The following is a 9,931-nucleotide window of genomic DNA, read 5'->3' as shown; positions in this document are numbered from 1 at the left end:
CTCACCAGCATGGTCCTGTGCAGTAGTCTTTGCACTTGCTGTTCCCTGTGCCTGGGATGCTCTTCCCTATGGCTTGTTCTATAACTTCACTTACATCCCTGTTCAGCTCTCACCTTCACATCCAAGCCTTTCCTGACAACTGTATCAAATACTACTCTTATTCTCTGTCTTAATTATGTCACATTTTATTTTTTTATTTATGTTTGTTTCACTAGAATGTAGGCTCCAGGACATTTCTGAGTAAATAGGCAGTATTAGCACATAATATTCATTTAATAAACATTTGTTGAACTAGGAATCCAGTTCAAAACTTTCATCATTAAACTGAGACCCAAAGATTTCTTGTCCCCAACTTTGATTTACATTTTTGCCAGGCCTGAATAATTAGAAGAGAAAAAGTGAAATAATAAATAGTGTTTCTTGGCTAGGAGCAGAGTAAAGAAAGTACAGTACAGAGACATTTTACTTCAAGCTTTTGGAAGGAAGGTGAAGAGCAAGACTGAGCCAGAAGGAAAAATGTGAAAAGGGAAAAAAGTAATTATGACACCTTCTATATCCTTTTACATTCCTAACTTTTATATTCTGAAATCCTTTGCTTCCATCTCTCCACAACCAGCATAGGTGCTGTCTCACTGTCCACAACCCCCTTATAGGACTCAATCATGCCTTTCCTCACTCGCCTGAGGGCCCTGTGTTTCCAAGTCATTTCTCCCTCTTTGCCCATATTTTTTCTGTCACCTCAGTTTAGTTCACTGGGTATAGGAAAACAATCAGATTGAATAAAGTCATGTTAAGGTGGCAATTCCCCAACTGCTCAGGTCTCTCTTGTCAGAGGTCTATGCTTATGTGCCCAAACAGGTGTCTAACCACTGAAACGCAAGTATTTTGGAAGAGGAAATCTGGCTGTGCAGTGAGGAGCTTCCTTCATTCCTATCCTCAACATAGCAGGTGATGTTAAAGTGCAGCCCTGAGAGAAGAGAGGTGAACAAGGAACTCTGGATCCCATCCAGAATTCCCTTTGCATAGGAAAGTGGAGGTGAACTCCAAGTGTGGGGGTTTCTCCCACATATCGACACAGCTGTACATTAGTTAAAGCAGAGAAAATAGGTTTTAGTCAGTAACTCTTAACAGCAAAAGAGCTGAGCTCCATTCTTATTTGTCCAGAGGCATTTGGGCATTTCAAAGGGAGAATGGAGGAGGGGAGAGGGTAGGGGCTCAGTAGAGTCAGAGAAGTTAAAAATTACAAGGGGTTGGTCAGGGTAAATCCAATCAGGCCAGCTGTAGCTACTGATTGGCAGTTATTATAGTTAGGATTCTGTCCTCCCTCAGAGACTAGGAGACAGAGACTCTATCCTTCCTGATGATTACACTTCAAAGTGGCTCTCAGGTCCTCCAGAAGGACACTTCTGAGTTGCAATAGCTACATAGTAAACGGTTACAAGCCCTTCTTCATGAATGCTTTAAGAAAGGGAAGTCAGAGGCCTATCATCAGATGTTGGTTAGAACCACTGTAAATTTGCCCAGCAGTCTTAAGCTTTCTCAGACAGGCATTTTAATGGAAGTTGAGGTCATCATGGGGCACAACCTTACACAACTATAAACCATGCTAGTTTGGTCAAGTCTCTTAGTGCAGGGGTTTGGGTGGTCTTGTTATATGCTAAGAGTTCTGCAGTTTTCAGAGGTCAGTATTTACCCCCATTGAGATAGCTGTAGTGAGAGAATAAACACCCCATCCTCCCAACTGCTTCTTTAAGACTGGCTTCTCAACCCTTGGAATGCTTGTCTTCACGTCCAGGCTTCTCCAGCATCTCCAAGGTAACATAGCTACATGAGTGACAGGGTGACGGGCAAAGACATGTTTTCCAAAAGACAGCCTGAATCTTCTTGGCCTATGGCCTAAAGCTCCTGGATACTGTTAGAAAAGACCTAATTTTCTCTCCTTGCTTTTTCTCTTCCAAACAGAAGCTTTGAAGCAAAGGTCAGGATTTTAATAAAGTCTTGGAGGATGGTTATTATGCAATGTTGACACTTCACAACAGCAGGAAATTTAAAGACAAGCAAAAAGGCGAAACTTACCTTTATGGTTCTAACTTAGCCTTGTAAGTAGTTAACAACACACTTACCAGCTCCCAGCCTCCAAAATCTAGTCTAAATGGAAGGCATGATCTTCACATAGATATTATCACCTGCCTTATTCTGTAAGCCAAACCCCTGCAATATTCCTTAGGGCAGACTCAATCTAAATTGGTCACCATCTGGTGAAGAACAACCAGTCAGTGCCAGCTAAAACATGCTAAAGTTTGCTTGTTCCTTCATACAGAAATATGAGAGGGCTCTGCTTTCAGATTTTTTTTTTTCTGCATAGCAACAGGAAGCTTGAATGATCCCCTAGCATGCAAGCACTTGTTATATTATCCACCTCTAGGGAGGGACTTTCAAATAGGCCTCTGGGATTCAGAGATTGTGTACGGGATTCTTCCTCTGCCACCAGCATTGGGAAATTTGTTTTCTCTTTTATTCAAACATGTGTTGAACATTTGCTCTGTATGAGCACCATGAGTGGTGTTGAAACAGTGTCAATGTGAACCTTTCATTATAGAAAAAAGACATGTCTACATAGATTATCCAATATCAGGTTGAAATAATATCTCCTCTCCCATGAACAACTTTCATGTGATATGACCTTCAAACATGCATTATTTCTAAACTCCACAATAGTCTTCAACTGTAGACATAGTATTTCCTATTTTTAGTGATGAGATAATAGGAGATACTTACTTACCTAAGGACACACATCTAGTTAAGATTTTTTTTTAGGGCCACACACATGGCATATGGAAGGTCTTAGGCTGGGGGTCGAATCCAAGCTGAAGCTACTGGCCTATGTCACAGCCATGGCAATGTGGATTCCGAGCCATGTCTGCGGCCTACACCACAATTCATGGCAATACCACACTTAGTTAAGACTGAACGCAATAGCAAACCCCAGGTTTAACAGATCCCCAAGGCCATAGTTTCTCATGCTACACTGAGATCCACAGAAAAGTTCAAATATAGTACTCTCAGGGTACTGAGTAAGGAAAACTGCTCCTGTGTGGAGGGGACAAGGATAAGAATAGGGTGTCACAAAAGGGGCCAGAAGGAGAGGTTAAAGTTAAACCTTACAGAAACAAAGAAGGAAGGATTGAGACACCAGAAGGACAAAGAAAAGGCACTCATTCATTCATCCATTCAACAGTTATTTGCAACATGATGTGCTAAGTGCCCTTGGAAAGAATGCATAATTCATGGGCGCCCAGGGGAAGGTGTTTCACATGGCCATGAGAGGAGGGAAAGGGGGTGAGTCCGACTCTCCGGACTAGCTGGAGAATATATGGGAGGTCGAGGGAGAACAGGCTGGAAGAAAATGTACTTTAATCAGACACTGTAATAAGAATGGGGGAAGTATGGAGTTCCCAGTTTTGGCTCAATGGAAAGGAATCTGACCAGCATCCATGAGGACGCAGGTTTGATCCCTGGCCTCCCTGAATGGGTTAAAGGACTCAGCATTGCTGTTTCTGTGGTGGAGGCTGGAAGTTACAGCTCCAATTTGACCCCTAGCCTGGGAACCTCCATATGCCATGGGTGCGGCCCAAAAAGACAAAAAAAAAAAAAAAAAAAAAAATGGGTAAAGTACTATTAAAATCACTCATTAGAGAGCAAGGACTGTGAGTTATCGGCCTTTACATCCCAGAACACTGCTGACATAAACAATGTTTGGGCAGAGGAATGAGTTACTGATGCCTGCTGAGGGCCAGGTGCTCTCACAAATATTATACCATATTATCATCACAGCATCTCCATGACGTAGGTATTTATCTTATTTAAGAAGGACGAAAAATTCCGAGGTTCAGGGAGCTAAGGACCTGCCCAATATCACACAGCTAGGGCAATATAAAGCTGGGTTTTAAAGTTTGACTTTAGAACTTGTAGTTTTTTTCTCACTGGCTGCTCTGCTCTAAATGCCAGGCTAGGACAGTGTTATTTTGTTAGTGTTGTTAGTATTTAACAGCAGATATTTCATGGAAGCATAACATGAATACATAAAATCGCACTAATCACATGTGTATAGCATGGTCAATTTTCACAAAGTAAGCACAACCAAGAAGATCACATTACTGTAGGCAACAGAGTTTGACTTAATATGGTGTCAATATCTTCATCTCTGTTGGGATAAAACACTCCCCCTGTAGTTTTTAATTCATGCACACACTATTCATGCAAACTCAGGGGCTACTGAGTTATAACCTGCCTGGAGAATGATTTAGTCTGTAAATGAGAGATTCTCTTTGGGGAGCATGTTCATCCCCTCAGGTCAGAGGTTATCTCCATTAAGCATTAGCACTGGAGGCATTTTTGGACCTGGTCAAATCTGGAAGCTTCTGAATCCCAAGCAGCAAAAAGAGGAGTCACGGTAAGACTTTTGCATCTAATTTTGAAAATGATCAATCATTAACATGCTGGTTTGTTGTCTGTCTATAACAACCTGTAAAATCTGAAGTAGTCACAGAGGTAGCCTGGATACAGAAGAAATCTGAAAAAGATAAGGAGGAGTGACGATGTCAAAGAGTAAAGAGATTGAATGGGGCACTTGACTGATGCTGGGTGGCCTGTGCCCCAGTCTGGCTTTGGCTTCTCGTTTTCTGAGTGATCTAGACACAGCCACTTATGCTTTCTGAGCTTCTGGTTCCTTTCCTTTAAAATGGACATGTGCTTGGCAATATTATACTAAAACAGTTATCATTAGTCCTTGCAACTAAGCATGTAACTAACCTGTCACTTTTTATTTTATTACTTTTTGAATGGTTTTGTATTGAATAATTAGAGAGATACCCAGGTCTTATGCTAACCTGGGTTGTAGGCAATGTATAAGATGAATCACCTTACTCCAGAAGTGATTCTGAAAAACTGAAATTTGTTACAGACAAAAACTAGGTGTGCTGATCCCTCAGTAATCTCCCAAGGATACATTTCTAAGATTATACATTAGTTCAAGTGTAAATTTGGAACAATTCATGAATAGCCACTTAATTTGACTTTGAAAGAAACCTCATTAAAAAAATATCTATTTGAATTGTATTGATCTGAGAGAATGACTCCACAAATTTTATCCCAATATGCAATTAAATTTAAAATACACTTGGTAAGATGGACCCATTTCTAGTGACTAAATATCACATAAAGTCCATAGGAAGGAAGAACAATTAACAGATTATTTGATTGTGGTTGTGTATGCTTATTAACCTCAAATGAGCTATAATATTCTTTGCTTATTTAAGATCTGCTTTGTTGGGCAGAAAGATGAGCATGTGAAAATAAAGATTAAAACAGTTCAGAGATTTTAGACAATTAGTAAATGTGAAATCCGGTAGTGTGTTCCACAGTAAACTTAGAAAGATAAATTTCTAGTATGAAAGCTCTGACAACTAGACACTCTCACATTCATACCGTGGAATACAAGATAACTTCCAGCTGAGAAATCAGGTGAGGTTTTATGGAGATGGTATTTGAGATTCATCTCGAAAGATGGATAAGAGATGTCAAGAAGAGGGGGAGGTAGGAGACTTTAGGCGAGAGAAACAGCAGGGACATAGGCACAGTGGCATGAACAAGTACAGAAAGGAGAAAAAGGAGAAAAGAAATGGTTGAGTTTTCTTGGCTATGATCTCTGTTCCTGGGTGTAGAGATATGTGAGGAAAGGCTAGTTGGGGACCAGTCATGGCAGGTCTGGCCATGTGAAGGTAATGTTTTCTGCAATCATGGGGAAGTCAATGAATAAGGGAGTGAGTTGCCTAAGGTCACTCATGTAATAAGAGTTAGAGGACTTAGACTGGAATTCAGATCTAAAGTCTAATGACCTTTTTGACTGACCCCGCCCATCTAAGTAAACGGGGTTGATAGTGCCCATGGGAGAATATTCATGCCAAATAAGCTACATTCGAAGACCCCCACTTAGGCTGTTTTTATAGGCTAAGTGTTTGCAAGTGAAAATCTTCAGAAGTGAATGACAGGAATGACACAAATAATAACTTTTCCCCTGGTGGCTTCAAGGTCTTCTCCAGGGTAGAGGGTACCAGTTACTTATCAATACAGAGCCGCAGCGTGTGGTAGGTTGGCATCAGGAAGCACAGAAGGGCATTGCATTAGAAACTGCAGAGGGAATTTAAAATTGACAAAATGCAATGACCCAAGTTGGAATTTGGCCAAGGTCTCAAGATTTAATATCACTACTCATCCTGGATCCTTATAAAGACCTTCTGTGGTCAGAGACCTTAATTTTATTGTTCCCGTAAAATTCATGGGACGATGGCATTTCTGAGCCTTTTCCCCCTTAAACCAGGACTCTTCACTTTTCTTCTCTTGGCCACAGTGCTTCCAATATGGCTTTGATTGCTGCTGCTCACACCAAGACACTTTCATTGCCCCTGAAGGCCGTTTTATTTATTGGTACTATGTTTCCAAAAGATGCATTTCCTTCCACAAATATGTTCAGCTGGCCACATAATAGCATAGGCTGACATTTTGGTCACCACTCAGGAGAGCAGCAGATTGTGTAAATTCCACAGCTCCAGCATGTCAATTGTGAGGTACCTTGAAAAAATTTGTACAGGTTGACCTTGCTTTAAAGAAAGAATCATAGAAAATATACAATCAAAAATATAACAAGAAGTAGACTCTAGTGTCACATTTCAAAGCTCAGAACGATTTAGTTAACTACTAGGCATACACACACAAAACATTTTTACAATGAAAACTAAAGCAGGACTAAAATAAAAAAATATGTATATGGACAATACTGCAGGATATGTGAAAAGTCATGAGACAAATCTCCAAATTCCAACAGTTAAATAGGCAAATATGTGATCAAACTCTTCATAAATACAAGAGGAGTTCCCGTCGTGGCGCAGTGGTTAACGAATCCGACTAGGAACCATGAGGTTGCGGGTTCGGTCCCTGCCCTTGCTCAGTGGGTTAACGATCCGGCGTTGCTGTGAGCTGTGGTGTAGGTTGCAGACGCGGCTCGGATCCTGCGTTGCTGTGGCCCTGGCGTAGGCCGGTGGCTATAGCTCCGATGTGACCCCTAGCCTGGGAACCTCCATATGCCGCGGGAGCGGCCCAAGAGATAGCAACAACAACAAAAGAAAAAAAATAAATAAATAAATAAATAAATACAAGAAAGTGAAATATGGAACAGGAAGCAACTTTACTAGCAATCAAAAAATGCAAATGTAGACATTGAGGACTATTTTTACACTTATTATTGAAAAAACTTAAAACTAATTTTGCTAGTGAAATTTTGGCACTCTTGATACACCACTACATTTCCATGATTCTAAGCTTAATAAGCACAACTCTTGGAAGAAGTAATTTGGCAAATAAAGTCCAGATCTTAAAAATGTTATATTCTTCAGATAAAATTTTAACCCTGAAAATTTTCCCAAAGAAATAATTCAAGCAAAGAGATAAATATATTCCCATAGATATTCATTGCATAACTGAATGGTAACCTGAGCTTAATATCCAGAATATGTAAAGAACTCATGTGACTCAAGAACAAAAATAAAGCCCAATAAGAAATATGCAGATAACTTGAGTAGACCTTTGTCCAAAGATATGCAAATGGTGGATAAACTCATGAAAAGATGTTCATCATTATTAATCATCAGAGAAATGTCAATCAAACCCACTGTGAGATACCACTTTATATGTTAGGATGGCTACTATAAAAAAAAAAAAAAAAAGCCCCCAAAATCCCAGAAAATAACACGTTTTGGCAAGGATATAGAAAATTTGGACTATCTGTGCATTGGTAGAATATAAAATGGTGCAGCTTTTACAGAAAATGGTATGATTCCTCAAAAAAATTAAAAATTGCCATATGATCCAACAATTCCATTTTTGGATATATACCCAAAAGAATTGAAAGCAGGCTCTTGTACAGATATTTGTATACCCATGTTCATAGGATCCTTATTCACAAAAATAAAAGGAGGAAGCAATTCAAGTATTTATTGACTGATGAATAGATAAACAAAATGTGGTATGTACATATAATGAATATTATTCAGCCTTAAACGTTAAGAACATTCTGATACATGCTACAATGAAGATGCAACTTCAGTATATTATTCTAAGCAAAATAAGCTAGTCACAAAAGACCAACTACTCTAATTCCACTTACACAAGGTACTTAGGTAGTCAAATTCATAGAGAGAGAGAAAGTAGAATGGTAGTTACCAGGGGCTAGGGGTCAGGGGGAAATAGTAGTTGTACCTTGATGGATACAGGATTGCAGCTATGCAAAAATCTCAGATATTCATTAACATGTCACGTATTTCTGAGACGTTATTTATCATGCCACAATTTTTCTACTTGTAAAAATGAGGTAAGAGCCTTCATTCCCTTTGTGATTATCAAGTAGTTTATGAAGATAAATAAAATCATAGAAAACCACCATACATGAAACAATTAACATTTGAATGATGAGTTCCTTTTGAAGCAGACTCCTGAAGAGAGACAGAGCAATGTAATTTCCCCGAAAGTGTGAGTACCTAAAGGTGCAACCACAGACAATCGGAGAGAAGAGGACACTTCCATCAGTTAAGGCCTCACCATACTTGACCAGGATTTCTTATTATTTGTCCAGGCCCTGACTTGGGTTGAATTTCCAACTTTCTGATTGATGGGTGGTGTATTCTTTAATAAGTTAAAAAGCCTCAGTATTTACACACGAAAAATGAGGATTTAAAATATCTCTATCTCAAAAAGTAAATTACTACAAGGATTAAATGGGATAATGCATTATGTGTATACAAAAAAAATTGAAATTCTTGCCCCACTTGCTTGACTTCTAATGAATTTCTAATTTGTCTCCCATTCCCTAGGAATCACAGGTGCCCTAAGCAAACCAAAGTTGATACTAATGCTTATTCTCCCCAAAGTCTAACATAATTCCTTACATGTGATAGGTACTTGCATACATTTATTGATTAACACAAGCATTCAATAAACACTTTTGCTCCATCAACATTGTAGCAGGAGATGTATGTTTTTAAAATGCTTTCCTGATTTATTGTGAGAAGTCAAAGGTACCACAGAGAGAGTGCCTAGAGAGTCAGCTCCTATGTTACTATTTAAGAAGAGGAACAGACTGCTGCCGTGGCATGGGTTCGATCCCTGGCCTGGGAATTTCCACACGCCACTTATGTGGCCAAAAAAAAAAAGGACGATGACTAGGGAAAAGTCCTTCCCTTGAATTGTTGTAATACTTTTAATTCTTTATGTTTATGCATGTTATATAGTTTATAAGGCATTATCTTCTATAACTCGATCCTCAAAATAATTATGTAAGAAAGCTAAGCAGCAGGAATTGTTATTCTCATTTTAAATGAGGCTCACTTCATATGAGTATAAATATGCAGCAAGTGTCAGCAAAGGGACCTGAATCCAGGTCGGCCACACCAGGTTCTCTTTATGATGCTGCTTTGTTGTAGTCTTGTTTGGTCACAAGCCCCTACACAGCCTTGCGTTCCTGGCTTTATTATTTGCCTGTGTCCATGGAACACAGGGCTTGTCAGTCTCTTCATCACTAGGATTCAGTGTTTAGCTCTGAGGCTCCACCTAGCATTGCATTGCAGTTTAATGAGACAATTGACGTCCCCATGAGAAAGACACAGAAGACAATTTTATTAAATTTACTATAATCATTATTCTGTCATATGGACTACTCCATCCACACTTTTCATACTACATTCATATTAAATAATCATCACTCTTTGGAGTTCTTTACCTTTGAAAACCCAAAACACAAAGCTGAGGCTCTGAAAAGAACCCCAGTGTAAAATGAGTGGGTGAAATCGCACAGTCTGCAAACTAATTAAAATGAAGTTGG

This window comes from Sus scrofa, chromosome 13, assembly GCF_054392235.1.
Source record: "Sus scrofa isolate SSC_HxYL_T2T_F1_AM1 chromosome 13, Sscrofa_HxYL_maternal_Yorkshire_Landrace_v2.0, whole genome shotgun sequence".
NCBI classification, from domain to species: Eukaryota; Metazoa; Chordata; class Mammalia; order Artiodactyla; family Suidae; genus Sus; species Sus scrofa.
The sequence above is the reverse complement of the archived record's forward strand: the minus strand, read 5'-3'. Positions refer to the sequence as shown.